This window comes from Dreissena polymorpha, chromosome 7 (genome assembly GCF_020536995.1).
Source record: "Dreissena polymorpha isolate Duluth1 chromosome 7, UMN_Dpol_1.0, whole genome shotgun sequence".
NCBI classification, from domain to species: domain Eukaryota; kingdom Metazoa; phylum Mollusca; class Bivalvia; order Myida; family Dreissenidae; genus Dreissena; species Dreissena polymorpha.
In genome coordinates this window covers 75,070,264-75,085,773 of record NC_068361.1, presented here as the reverse complement: position 1 = coordinate 75,085,773, position 15,510 = coordinate 75,070,264, and the positions used below count along the sequence as shown (strand labels likewise).

At 34.9% G+C, this 15,510-nt stretch overlaps 1 protein-coding gene across 2 annotated transcripts in view; it reads left to right on the top strand.

Moving 5' to 3' along the window:
• Positions 1-7,296: 7,296 nt before the first annotated feature.
• The window catches only part of LOC127837041 (apical junction component 1 homolog), a 223,371-nt gene continuing 215,157 nt past the window's right edge, over positions 7,297-15,510 (top strand). For both annotated transcript variants that reach the window (XM_052363796.1, XM_052363797.1), the window contains exon 1: positions 7,297-8,099. The gene's annotated coding sequence lies outside the window, so the exon portion shown is untranslated. The remainder of the gene's footprint in view (positions 8,100-15,510) is intronic.

The window sequence follows — 15,510 nt, the reverse complement described above, 5'->3', positions numbered from 1 at the left end:
ATCATCTTCAATTTCACTCAGTGTACAAAATGGACATATTCTTTCAGTTCTTGTTATGTATTGCTGCCGACCAGTTTTTATCAAGAGAACATGTCTAAGAAAATGAATCTTTAAAAATGGGTTTCAATGCCTTGTAAAGAAATAGTGATGAAATGTCATTTGCATCCGTTCGCCAATTTGAATTTATCTTTTTTATATATATATTGCAAAATATTACAATATAGCTGTTTATATTAATAGATTCTAGATATAGCCACACGTAATTAAAACCTGATCACGGCAAAAGTTTTCGAACGTTTGATACCCATGACATGGAATGAGTGTTTTCACATGCTTCCTTCTACTGGTAAACATCGACATACATACATGGCTATCTACCTAATTCGGCATCCAAAGCATTTGAATGTGTTGAAGCTTTCACATTTAAAAGCCACGAGCAGAATTTTCATTAGACGTGCTCAATATTTTCAGCTTAAGTTAATCCCACAACTCAATTCCATATTTTAAAATTGATGCAACATATGCACCAAACAGATTAAACAACACCATTTTAAATTGTACGTTCAATGATTTCGTAACAGTTAATTAAAACTGTTAACAATTTTAATAGGCTGATTTAGTATAAATCAAGTTATATCCCCGCAATTCTAAAATATGACGTGCTTTTGTCGTGTCTGTATTGATAATTATATTCCAATTCGTCCAATATTCAAGCAAATTGTTCAGGGATGATTGTAATCACATTAGATTTAATATTTGAGCCGTGTTCTGTGAAAATCGGGTATAATGCATCTGCGTAAAGTGTCGTCCGAGATTAGCCTGTGCAGTCAACACATGCTTATCAGGAACTACACCTTCCGCCTGTATGGTATTTTCGTTTACAGAAAGTCTCTTCTTAGCAAAAATCCATTTAAGGCGGTAAGTGTCGTACCTGATTAGCCTTCGCGGACTACACATGCCAACTTGAGACGACACGTTACGCCGCACATGCATTAAGCCCCCTTTTTACAGAGCACGGCTCAATAACAAAATACATGCTGGTCATGTACGTAATTCCGGCCACTTATGGGACTATTTAAGAAAAATCTTTAGTGTTAGGCAACTGGTTGAAACTAAACTTCACATATATAATCCTGGGTTCAAAACTCACCTAGCATGAAAATTTAAATAGAATTAGATCGGTGAATGTTACTTAATGAACAGAAAATGATGACATGTAAACTATCCATTTTCGTAGGTTAAATGTACCTAAAAAATCGGCCACTTTTCAGTTTGATGTGCAGATAAAATTACAAAGCAATATCTTTTGACAAATGTCCTCAATTTCAGAGTATTAATCAATGTTTATACTATAAACATTTTTGACTTGAAATTTATAATAAATGCGAAATTATTATACCAGTGACTCCCCCTACCTATTTTAATAAATATAAACAATGGGAAACTGCTAATTCATTAAAAAATATTTGTTTTTAATGTGATTAATAAATTTTTTCAAACATAGCTAAAAAAGTAAACACATTTTGTTTGAAAAGTTGACTTCAGTGTTGATTATTAGTAAACGCTTATATATAATATTTAAACATGTAATCTAGTAATATTTTTATAAAGGGAGGTAATTCATATATTAAAAATGTATATTTAGGTTCTGATTTGTATGTTTTGAATATAAGTTTTTGTACAATTAATTGTTAAAACTTTAATTAAAGTTTATTAGATAAAATAAAAATAATTTCATCAAAAATATTTGTTTCTTATATGAATATAATTGTTGCAACTAATGATGACATGTAGCGGATGCGTGGTCTAGTGGTAACACACTGGTTTCACAATCCAGAGATCGCTGGTTCGATACCCCGCTGCACCTAACCTACTAACTCGTCTTTCGCATGAGACGTTAAACCGAGGTGCAGTGTACTAGGTGCTATACACCGGGCACTAAAAGACCCAGGGTCACCTCTGGAACGGGGTGTCTCCTGTATCTTGCACTATCCCCCGTAACCAACTAGCACGTCTTTCTGGGGGCGATGGCCATATGGGAGACAATCCCGGTGCACTCGATAAAAAACAAAAACAACAACAACTAATGATGACATCACTTACCCCATGAGCCAAATATTTCCTATTACGTTTGTGACATTTTAACACAAAAGTTTACAGTGATATGTTTCATACATTTGCAAAATATTGAGAGTGGGGATGGTTTTCATGTTGATTTTTCTAAATAAAAACAAAATATGTGCGTTAAGATCATGAAAATGATTTTACACAGGTGGCCGATTTTTTACGTACAGGCCGGAATTACGTACATGACCAGTAGAGGATATTTGTTTGATTCGGTGGATTATCGATTTTAATTCACGAGTGATCATAGAATATCACGAGTGGCGCAGCCACGAGTGAAAACATATTTTTTCTATGATCACGAGTGAATTTAAATCGATATTCCACTGAAACCAACACATTTCCTTTTTATTGTATGCTTTTTGTCACCGTTTATATGCATTGTAAAAGAGTTTAACTAAAGAATTTCGCTGGGATAATGACGTCATTTCGTCAATAAAATGACGTCATTTCACAGTAAACAGTGAAAATTATCGACACTTTTTTCACTGATAATTTTCACTGTTTGAAACAGTGAAATTATCAGTTTTAATTCACTGATATTTCTCTATAAACCACCGGAAAGCATAAAATAAATGCTGCACACTTGTTTCACCCTAAAGTTCTTTCGAGATACTAATTCATGTGCGACATGGGTTCGAGAGCCTTCTCTCATACATTATGTAGCAAAATACAGTTTCCACAGTGTCTAGAATTGTATTATGTTCCATCTTTTGTTTTACGTCGTAATGAAAATATGAACATATACAGGTATTCAAACAACCCTGCATATTTTCAGGACCAACTTTAAAAAAATGCATTTCCGCAGCAAATCAAGTTATTCAAACTTTGCTACAAATAAGCAGCTTATCATTGTAACTTAAGTACATGTTTGTCAGTAATTAAGCTTGTTGCACAAATATTTATTTTTTCGATTTCCTTAAACTCCATGACACAAATTTATCACTCAAATCGAACGTGCATTATCATCGATTTCACATTTCTGGGAAATATCATCATTCTTCACATGTCTCAGTCTCGAAATTCACATTATATGTGAATTTGTGTAAATTTCTTGACAAATCCATGTTTTGATATGCTAGTAATACAACCATACCTTTTGACAAACATATAAGTGCAATATTTGAAGAAAGGTGAAGTTGTTTTCTTTTCTATGTCTTAGAAAATAATCTGACTTTTCGTCAGTCAATTGTTCGATTTGTACGATCACCTTATTATGCATGCCCGAGAAGAAAGATGTTCGTGACATATAAAGAATTTCCATTGCCTAACAGTTCCTCAGTACGCATCGTGATAGTAAAATAACCTTTAACACATATTGCAGGTTACATTGTTTGATAATTTCGTCTCGTCGTGAACTCACCATACACATATGTGAAAATGTAATTGTCCCGCATTACAGGTTTTTTGGCTGTCATGGTCTTCATGTGGTAGAAATTAGATCCTCGTGATTGGTTTGTGAAAAATATTTTACGTGAAGAATGTCATCTGACACAGCTGTTATTACTAAGAGGCAATATTTCGATTTATACAAGGGAAACAACTCAATTTACTGATTTGCGTTTGAATTCACCGCATAACTTCCCTTTATAATACTAAAGGATCAGCCGTTATCAGAAAGTAGCGAGTACTCGATGCAAGTCTTATTGACATTTATTATTATGCATGCCATATAAAGGATAATTACATTTGCCATAGACTTAAATACATTTCACTTAATGCGATTTCGCAAAAAAGATGCCGTGATCATAAATGGCAAATGATAACACTGGCTGCTTGTACTCCAGAGTTTCTGCTCACGTGCGCTGTGATTCTGTTATAACATGGATAAACAGATAACATGCATGTCTGTTATAACATGGATAAACGGATAACATGCATGTCTTTCATAACATGGATAAACGGATAACATGAATGTCTTATGCAGATTTTGGTATGTTAAATGTGTATATTGAGTACTCGATGAATCTATGAATGCTATGAGGCTAAAGCTAGTTTCAATGAATAACAAACTAAAGTGTACTAGTATATGGACATTGTTCTGGATAAACTTGGCTTTACGCATGTGCATAAAGTGTCGTCACAGGTTAGCCTGTTCAGTCTGTACAGATTAATCAGGGACGACACTTTCCCGCATATACTGGATTTTGTTTAGAATATACTTTGTTTATACGAACAATTCCGTACAAGTGTCGTCCCTGATTAGCCTGTGCGGACTGCACAGGATGAGCTGGGGCGACACTTAATGCACATGAATTAAACCCCGTTTTACAAGAACGAAGCTCCTAAGTATGCAAATTGGACGTGTCCCATTACCCCTGCAATTACAACTTTTGGTCGTGGTTGGAACCATGTCAACATGTTATGGAGTTAAGCTATGAAAACACTTTGAAAACTGATTTTAATCACTTTCGTCCTTTTACAACACTGTGTAGATAAATCGCGACTGGTCATTTGAAACACATGAGAAAGTTTGTCGAAACATCTGGGCTATAAAGTTTAAAGGTAATCCAACGTTTCTCAAATCCATTAAAATGACCGCTAAATGACCGCTACATCCGGTCACATTCGCTCAGGTGTCTAATCAATTTACCAGGTATTAAAATGCAAAGGTTTTGGTGTGTTAATTTATTGACTTCACTTGGCGTGATTTAACACATAGGATCACGCTAAAATTGTTTAAAGTGACTTCTTCACAGATTGGCTATAAAGCAAATGCCATGGTTAAACAAGAGATGTGTTTGTATAGGTCCCTGCTTAGAATAGATTTTATATAAAAGTGGAAAGTGTCGTCCCTGATTAGCCTGTGCGAACTGCACACGCTAATCTGTGACGACACTTTCCGGACATGCATTAAGCCATTTTTTCACAAAGCATTGTCCTTTTTTTAAATCGCTACGTTGATTGATAATCATTCATCGAACCAGATCAAATAAAAAAAGCATTTGTAACGCTTTTCAACGATTCACAGCAAAATACGAGAAGTCATAAACTAGCATTTAAACGTGAAAACCATCATCATCATCATCATCGTCATCATCATCATCCTCATCATCATTATTATTATTATTATTATTATTATTATTATTATTATTATTAGAATATGATTGAGTTCAGCAAACCATGATCAAAAGCTCGATCTGAAATACACAAACAAAGAGTTTAAAGTTGGCACTAGAAATAGGTACGGTTTGCTTTAATGAAGCAAACAACTTTGTTATGCCTTATGATCAAAATAAGTCTAACCAATATCTCCATATCTAATCGATTAATTGTATGAAATTATTATTATTTTTTTATTTGAAGTTATGATTTTCGTTATTAATAATTGTCAGTTGCTTGTCTGAAAACGTTTTGGCATTCGCCATGGTTAATACATTAAATTGCATGTATTTAAAAACATGCAAACATGTATAAAAATTATTAACTAATAATTTGTTTGTTTCCACTAAAATTCGCGACCCTAATTATTCACGCCGACCTAATGTCTTACGTATTCAAGATGAGTTTTTGATAACGTTTCTTAAATGGATCATAATTCACTAAATTTAACATTAACTTTGGGGATCATGTTTTTCTAAAGTGCATATTAATATCCAATTTGACTTGAAATAAAACAAAACAGAATGAAAACAGTCAAATCGAGATTGGAAATATTTCTGCATATATATATGCATAATTTATATTCTTTTTTAAGTGAAGAATCATACAAAAGTTAACAAAGTAAAAAGGTCAACCGATTAGCCTACCTACTCTATTTTTGGCAATGTTGTAACACACACATTACATTTTGCCCTTAAAGGAAGTTAAGTAAAATGTATTGGGCCCACACATCGGCTTTCCGAGTGAAATATGATTTATTGATACCTTTACTTCCTGTAGCATCATTATTACATGTAGTCAACTCCGAAAAACATTCAAATTAATTTAAAAAGCTAATGGGCTATGTCATACATCCCTGACTAATGGTATGTCAAATGAGTGCACGTTTTATATAGAAATCAACAATAACAACAAGAGAACAACAGAAATCCATCCAATATGCTACTGTTATGTTATATTTCACCACGATTTTAACTACAACAAGTTTAAACACTGAGCATGTAAACTTTTTACTGGTTTAAATAAACAACAAAGTACCAAACAAAGAGAACTACTGTAATAGGCAATTATACAAATCCATAGTAACCTTATATAAATAGTAGTTCCGGGTTATTGAATTATTTATTACTTTATCGGTAACTCAACATCGGTGATCCTCGTCCTGCAATTGCCTGTATTATGCAATATGATATAAACCATATTGACTCGGCCAGACAAATATGATTTGCGTGCAGAATAAGGCCACACATTATGCGATGTTTGGGTTCTTGTTGCACGTATATATTGGGATCGGCATTGAAATACATTATTGAGCCGAGCTCTGTGAAAATGGGGTTTAATGCATATGCGTAAAGTGTCTTCCCAGATTAGACTGTGCGGTCCACAAAGGCTTATCAGGGATGACACTTTCCGACTAAACATTTTTTTTAAAGAAGGCTTTCTTTAAACGAAAAATATCATAAAAGCAAGTGTTGTCCCTGATTAGCCTGTGTGGACTGCACTGGCCAATCTGAAACGACACTTTTCGCACATGCATTTCACCCCCTTTTCACAGAGCACGACCCAATTATAACTTCGGTAGTATTTCAGTGAAGATTAGGCAGTTTAACTATTTTATGGGAAAATACAATCTATTATACATAAAAAATAATGTGACGGTGTTAAACCTGCATGTATAAACCTGCTTTAATTACATGACGAAATTTACTGAATACAATAAGTTGATGTCTACGTTTTTTGGTAAAAGACATGCACTGTAAATGAAACGAAAATACTAATAATCAACTTCTGTTTACTTTGTGTAAGTTTATAAACATGTATTATCACTGTGAGTGTATATAGTTAGTGAATAGCTCGTTTTTATATACCGTTTTACATTGCCCGATAACACGCAAATGACACACACGTACATGTGATCGTTTTCATAAAGAACTGACGACCAAAATATTGCATTCCAATTGCCTCGATTTTGTCTCCCTGAAGGTAATTTGCCGTGCCACGATAAAGCACAGATAAATGGCAAGAGATGCTGCAACACAATTCAAGAACAATGTGAACGCTATAAACATCGCATAACTCGTCTGCTTATACATGTCGTCTGCTGTTGTTGATAACAAACACGTGTCGAAAATATCGTTGCTTTGCAACATGTTATATTTGAGATCTATTGAGTTTCTCGTTTGATCGGCATTTTCTTGGCAAATACTTCGTCAAGCATTGTGAAACAGGACCGGCATATTAAAAACATAACAGGAATTTAAATTGATTGTAAACTCGTCTTAAATTATTGTTCAAACACAACACGTGTTGGTTTAGAATTCGGTAATGTTTCGGCTCCGTCAAGATCGCATGGATAGACTCAGATTCAAAGATACATCTGCGATTAAAACAGATACATTCACAGTACCAGCAGAATAGTTCAATTACCTGTGCATACGTTTTGTAAAGACTGTAGCAACTGTTGTGTTGAAATCATTTACGAGAAACAAGCAGAATTCACCTGGGGGAAATTTATCGTCTGCTCTTCGGAAATAAGTGGCGCGTTTTCAGCTGCGAAAACTATTCTCGTTTGCTGGGTTTTGTTAGGCGCGTGTTCTGTCTTCGCGAGGCTAAATTGAGTGTTCTGTGCTTATAATAGCCATCCGTGTGCTGTGTATACACCCGTGTACATAGTTCGGGAAATTTAGTTGATTATCTTACCTGTGCTCAAGTGTTCTATGCGGATCGGGTTTGTGTAGTGAGTTGATTTCGCGTGCGTTGACGGTTTTCTCGGAGTGCTTAGTGCTCGTGAAAAGGAATACCTTGAAATACGAGAATTTATAGTGCTAGGGGTTTAATAGGATTAGGGACACGCGTCTGTCTACTTTTGAAAGGTGAGTACTCTTTGCACCGGATAGGTTTAGTAACCCACGCGTTTGTATGACCCGTATATATAATGAAGAGTATCGCGATATCAGAAACCCATAAAATCCCTTTACAGCCTGCGCCTTTTGGATTGGGAAAAATAGCGCGATAAACGATGTTACTGGTAAAAATGAAACAGCGATTATAAATAACAGTATTCCAATTATTTATAAGTGCACTGCATTTTTCAATTGATAATAATTAATCGGTACAAAATTATATCGCTTTATAATAAACTCAATAAACCGAATATTGAGTTTATTGGAAAAGTTTTGCAACTTTTGGAGAACTTTTGGTCAGCCATTTGGGACAAATGTTACTGTGTGCCACTGTGAAACAGCCTGTAAGAGGCTGTAATTTAAATTTTTGAGCAAAAAAAATCACTAGTCCAAGAAACTCTTTCTTCCACGGCCCCGATAGCCCAGGTCCCTTTGTTTGTATTTAATTTATATATGTATGGAGAAATATTCTGTGGTGATACGGACAATAATATTATACAAACATGTATTGATATGTGAATAATCTCGAGTTTTATGAATATACCGTTAATTACATTTAGGTAATGAACAAGGATTTTTTCAAGTTGTACTTTTTGTGGTATGCGGTGGGGCAAGGGATCCCTAGTGATAGAGCATACAATATTAGACCACTGTCTGTCGAGGCAATACTCAAATAAACTTTAATATAAGCGTGAATCGAAAGACTTAGTTACTTGGTTGGTAATGTTAATATTCACTTGCTTTGCGCTTGACACTTCAGAGAAAAGTTATATACTTCACGTTTTAAATAAATGATTTTGAGCAGTACATGTGTAGCACCTGATGGTTTCTTATAGAACGGGTGTAAATGCATTTACCGGTAAACAATAGATGCTCCGAGGTCTCATTTAAAAAGTACTACATTCCATGCACGTTTGTGTGTGTAGGATACAAGTAGCATATATTGTACGAGATGTCTGTATACATTTAGGGCTGAATAGCATTAAACAGTATACAAGACCATGATTGATTCACCAGTATCTATATATGTTCGGCTTTGTTCGCCCAAGGTCAATCGTCCAAGGATTCAAAGTAAAACGATGACATTTTCAACCGCGCCGCATTATTTTACCGTATACAGGTAGTGCAAAAAATACACATATAAAGCACATTATAAACAATCATGAAACAACCGACGCGGTCGATGGTGTTGTTTAAGTAACTGTATTGTGCATTGGTAAAAAACATGTTCTCGTGATGTGAGACGCGTTGTGGGAAAACTGTGCATGTGCGGTAATATCCCATATTAGCCTGTGAAGTCCGCACATGCTAATCATCGACGACACTTTCCGCTTTAATCGTTTTTATACCCCCACAAACGAAGTTTTGGGGGTATATAGGAGTGAGCTTGTCTGTCGGTCGGTCGGTCTGTCGGTCGGTCGGTCCGTATTAAGTGTCCGCTCTCTAATTGAGTAGTTTGCATCCGATCTTCACCAAACTTGGTCAGATGTTGTATCTAGATGATGTCTAGGTCAAGTTCGAATATGGGTCATGCCGGGTTAAAAACTAGGTCACGGAGTCACTAAGTGCATTTTAAAAATTGAGCATGGTGTCCGCTGTTTTTTGTGACAGACAACATGCAAAATATTCGGTGTCAATGCGGCAGGTGGGGGATATTCGTTACGTCTGTGACAAAGCTCTAGTTGCCTTTCAAGAAGGTCTCTTCTTAACGGAAATCCAGTGTTAGCAGAAAGTGGGGTCCCTTATTAGCCTGTACACACTGCACAGGCTCATGTGTGATGACAATTGTTGCACATGATTTTATCCCTGTTTTCCTAGACAGAGGCTCGTTTAAATAACCTCATGTACTACAAATACTAGTAATATTGAATTGCTACAAATACTAGTAATATTGAATTGCTACAAATACTAGTAATATTGAATTGCTACAAATACTAGTAATATTGAATTGCTACAAATACTAGTAATATTGAATTGCTACAAATACTAGTAATATTGAATTGCTACAAATACTAGTAATATTGAATTGCTACAAATACTAGTAATATTGAATTGCTACAAATACTAGTAATATTGAATTGCTACAAATACTAGTAATATTGAATTGCTACAAATACTAGTAATATTGAATTGCTACAAATACTAGTAATATTGAATTGCTACAAATACTAGTAATATTGAATTGCTACAAATACTAGTAATACTGAATTTTGATCGTCATCCTCTGATTTGACGGCATGCTTAGAAAGGAAACAGTAAAACTCGGCGATTTTTATCCATCTGCGCACTAGGCGGCTATGGAGTAAATATTTCCCTGCCATTAACCCATTCAAATTGTATGCTTAGTGGACTCTCCCATCCTTCTAAATTGGATCAATTTATTTCACAAATTAGGGATGTCTAGTATATTTATTTCTCTATTTAGAATATTTCTTATAGAAATTCCTTTAAGCAAACAGCGCAGACCCTGATCATGCAGCGTCTCATCTGGGTCTACGCTGTTTGCTAAGGCCTTTTTTCTAGACGCTAGGCATAAATGGGTTAAAGCCCAACATTACAAGCACCAGACTCCAGTACCTTCCTTGCACTTCTAAATTACTAAGTCCTCCTATTGAAACTACTTCCATTGTTAATGATGGTAATTTAGTAACAAGTGACTCTTTTGCATTGTCATCTTTGATTTCCGAAAGCAAAGTGCTGACTGATATTCAACATGTTGAAAGCAGTAGTTCTTCAGAAGAATATGAAGCGCTTCCTAATAAAATGGTGCCTGATACAAAATTGTTATTATTATTATGTGCAAAACTGTTGATCTTGATGGTGTTTGTGATGTTGTTTGTGATTAAAGATGTTAAACGCATTAATGTAGTTTTAAATCCCAATTTATTTTCCCAATTTCTTGAAAATGCCGATAAAATTCCCTATTTTAAAGCCATGGGCTATCTTCCCAAAAAGCTGGAAAAAACTGGATAATAGTCGTAAACAACAGCATGGATCTTAAACATTCCCAATGGGTGATCCCCGCCCCACCAAAAAATAAATAAACATTTAGTTCATCTCTCATGTAGCTCCATAAAATACCGGTAAACCTTAAAATATAATATTGAAAACAAGTCTTTTCTCAATTTTAAAGCATTTGTTTGCAAAACAACAACACCACTAAGTACCAATTATTGTCTTAACGCCGCGATTTTTAGCAATCCAAAGGGACCCGGCCCCATTCCCAAAAGGTGAAAAAATACTAGGTAGGAATAAAATTTAAGTAACTTGACAGTTTCATATTCTATGCATAAACTTGTATATTGTTTGCAGTAAATAATGAATACGAAATTATGAACATTTTAAAGCCACGCCTGCTAAAATACTAGATATATAATTGAACTTATTGTCATCAGTTCGGTTGTATCTACGGCATGCGTTGATAGACACGAATCAAATATCTGCGATGTTTTTATCACCTGCGTACTAGGTGTTTATGGAGAAGGTATTCATCTGCCTATAAAATACGATACATTATGGAATAAATTATGTACATTGTAGCATGTATTCCGCTGATCATATACACGACCCGGTTATTGCATTTCACATATGGAATCAATAGTTCCACGTCGTCATGGTAATACACTAACTATAACTGACAACGCTTGGTACGATGTTAATATGTTATAAAAATTGTATTTTATGTTCAGGTAATTGTGCGTCTAGTGATATAACCGCAAAAAACTGATATGCATGTGAGCGGCATGTAATCGTGTTAATGCGATGCGCAGTGTATGCAGTTAATTTGGAACAGGGCATGTGACAGCTCCTAACATTCTTTTTACTTTTCGACAATAACTTAGGTTGTATTACACTATATAGAAGGAAGTACTTTTTAGACAAACAGCAAAATATCAAAGTACATTCTTTAAGCAAGGAGTTGACCCCCCCCCCCCACACACACACTAGCTTATCATTTGTTCAACCAAGTAACATAGCTGTTGCATAGGGCTCGCAATTCCCATTTCTACCAGTTCTTAGCAACCATCCAAGCACCATGACTACGCCGCTATCGACACTGTTACCTGGTTACATGGTTACTCGGTGTTTTTATGGCAATTTCGGGGCCGATATTTGGCCCCATTCCCCTCAAAAAAGAGTATATATTTTTCCCCGATTTGGTCGAAAAATATCCCCTCCAGATTTTTTTTTTTTTTTAAGAACTCTCTTATAATAAATATTTATTTCATAACAACCAACAAAGTATATAACAAATTAATAATATAATATGATTTGAATTATTATAAAGAGTTACATTAAATTAGTATTTCCCAAATCAGTGTACTTTTCACATGAATTTCATGCTTTTCCCAAAATGGCCAGGAAAAAGGCCTGATGTATATGCATATATTGTGTCAATATTTGATCATAAAAACATTCCAATTTGGTCCATTCTATTGATTAAAAATGCTCAAATTTGCCATTTTATCGATTAGAAAGTCCCAATTAGACTCAAAATGGCCAGGAAAACTGAGAGTGTGCATGACGGCTAAACTGTCTGAAACTAATGTTGAAAAAATCATCGGGAATTTATTTTAGAAAAAGGACAGAGAAATTCAGCTGTGAATATAACATTCGTACATACATGTGTATTCATATAATAAATTTCATAACATATAAAAGAGTGAATTTTTAATTTCCCCTTTTCCTAAAAAACGACGCGTTTTTCCCCTTTAGACGGGCCCCGCCACCAATCCCCTATTTGTGAAAAAAACACTGATTACTTATTCCGATACTTACAAACGCCTGCTGATAAGCATCTGGGTCACCAGACGTATTGAAATGGTTGGAATGCGTCTACTTTACACCGTCACGGACTAGAATTAAGTCCTTGAAAAAATATAAAACCGTAAGAAATGTTATGCCATTTTGTGTTTCAGCCTTCAACGGTACATTTTCTTAGGGGGAAAATCAGGTTACTGTCCCAAAAATCCCAGAATGGCAACACGCCGTTTATACAGGGAGGTTTGTAGGAGTTGAAACGCATTGTTAAACATAACCGTGATGTTATTTGTTTCACAGAAATGACTGCAGAAGTCTAAACAGGACGCTGCAATACACATTTGAAAGAATTGCAGCGACTGTGTGTTCTAACTTCTTTGCAAGTTGGCAAGTTGTCGTATGGAATTATGCAAATGAGCATGTGATGTTGTACAGTCATGAACGACATTCAACGAAAGTAGAGCTTTCTTCGTGTGGAATAAGAATAAAATTAATGATGTTACTTCAATTTCTGTTATGACTATTTTCTTACGTAAACCACAGCTTGGTAATCCGTATACATACGTGAGTGGCTTTAAATAGACAATAAACATGAAAGCCAACTATTTAAATCTATGCAAATGCGCTAATTTACAAACATTAATCCATTTACATACCCATGCCTCCAGATGTTGTTGCTGAATGAATACTTCGATTTAAAGTGTTCCTAAATCCAAACCGACGTTTTATATGCCCCCGGATCGAAAGATCGGGGCATATTGTTTTTGGCCTGTCAGTCTGTCATTCGTTCATTCATTGTGTGTGTTCCAAAACTTAAACCTTGGTTAAAGTTTTGCAATAATTTTTGCATTATTGAAGACAGCAACTTGATATTTGGCATGCATGCGTATCTCATGGAGCTGCACATTTTTAGTGGTGAAAGTTCAAGGTCACCCTTCAAGGTCAAAGGTGAAATATATGGCTTCAAAGCGGCGCGATAAGGGGGCATTGTGTTTATGACAAACACATCTCTTGTTTAAAATTATTAAGTCTTTAATCCAAATGTTTTCTATACTGTTACTGTTTTTGGTGATTAGTCAGCTTATCCCGACGATTAACAGTTCTTTCAGAGGTGTCAACATAACAATATATTAAATTCACCAGCAATGCGGGATTTAACTTATTTTACGGATCAGTGTACTGTTAAATTTAAACAAACAAACGTTAGTCTACAGTAACACGAAATGAAATAAATTGAACAAGTGTTGCTTTCGAACGATGGAACAATTGCACTGAACTTATAAATAATAAATTATAAATTAGGTACACTCGAATATAATTACCAGGTCGTCAGATGTTTAGAAGTAAATCAGGGTTGAGCGTTAAAGTGTTGTTAGTAATAAATATATCAATATCAGATACGATTATCGTCCACTAAACCGTATATATTAAGTCCCCGATAATATACGTCTGGAACTGTATGTGGAATTTAAGGATAGACTAATCATTAACTTTGTTTTAGCTTACCAAGTAAATCTTGGCAAAGTTTTTTTAGGTTACTTTCTTGAGACTGAGTAAGACAAAAATGGCAAACACTGTATAAAACTAACACTGTAGAAGAATAAGAGATGATCAATTTAAAATAAAACATATTAATTTAATGTTTGTAAGATACACACGTGTATCAGTCTCAATGAACCATCATATTGCACGTGTAAATTAGCTGGTTTTAACACAATATTGCACGTGTAAATTTGCTGGTTTTAACATCATATTGCACGTGTACATTCGCATTGCGCGCGCAAATTAACTGTTTTCATCGTCATATTGAAATGTTCAAATTAACGGACTTAACCATCTTTATGCAAGTGTAAATTAGCTGATTTAACCACAATATTGCACGTGCAAATTAACGGACGTAACCATCGTATCGCAAGTGTTAACCTACTTACATAAGTATCATACTGCACGTTTATATTAACCGACATAACCATCATACTGCACGTGTAAACGGACTAAATCATCGCTTCACATGGCAATATACTGACTTGATCATCTTCACATTCGTATTGTACGTTTAAATTGAACTTACTAAACTATCTTATTGTACGCGCGAATTAACTGACTCAATTATTATGTTGTATGTGTAAATTCTCTGACTCAACCAGCGTACTACACTTGTAAATGAATTGAGAGACCTACTCAATATTATAGGAAGCTTATGAGAAACGCCAAGTGATTTACACGAAGTGAACATTAAAACACTTTAATCGAGTTGCGATTCATCAGACATTGCGTTCCACCTAGACTTCAAACTGTGTTCTTTATCTGTTGTAAACTCTTTTTGAGCTATATCTTTAAGAAATTCAGAAATTCAGATATTGTATGGATACGCAATATATCTAGTTACCGCATGCTCCCATTGAGTTACGCTTTTTCATCAAATATATGGGAAAAGGGTTGATTATCAAACACACGTGCTTATTCTAGCTTCGAATTCAAATCATTTTCAAACTTCAAAGTCTGCAGTTGAGATGTATACGGTGCATGATGAATGGTATTTAGAATAGTCTGTGTGCTTCTTACTGATACATGTACATATTCAAGACTTGATTCTTTTCAGAGTTATCTTTACGAAGTT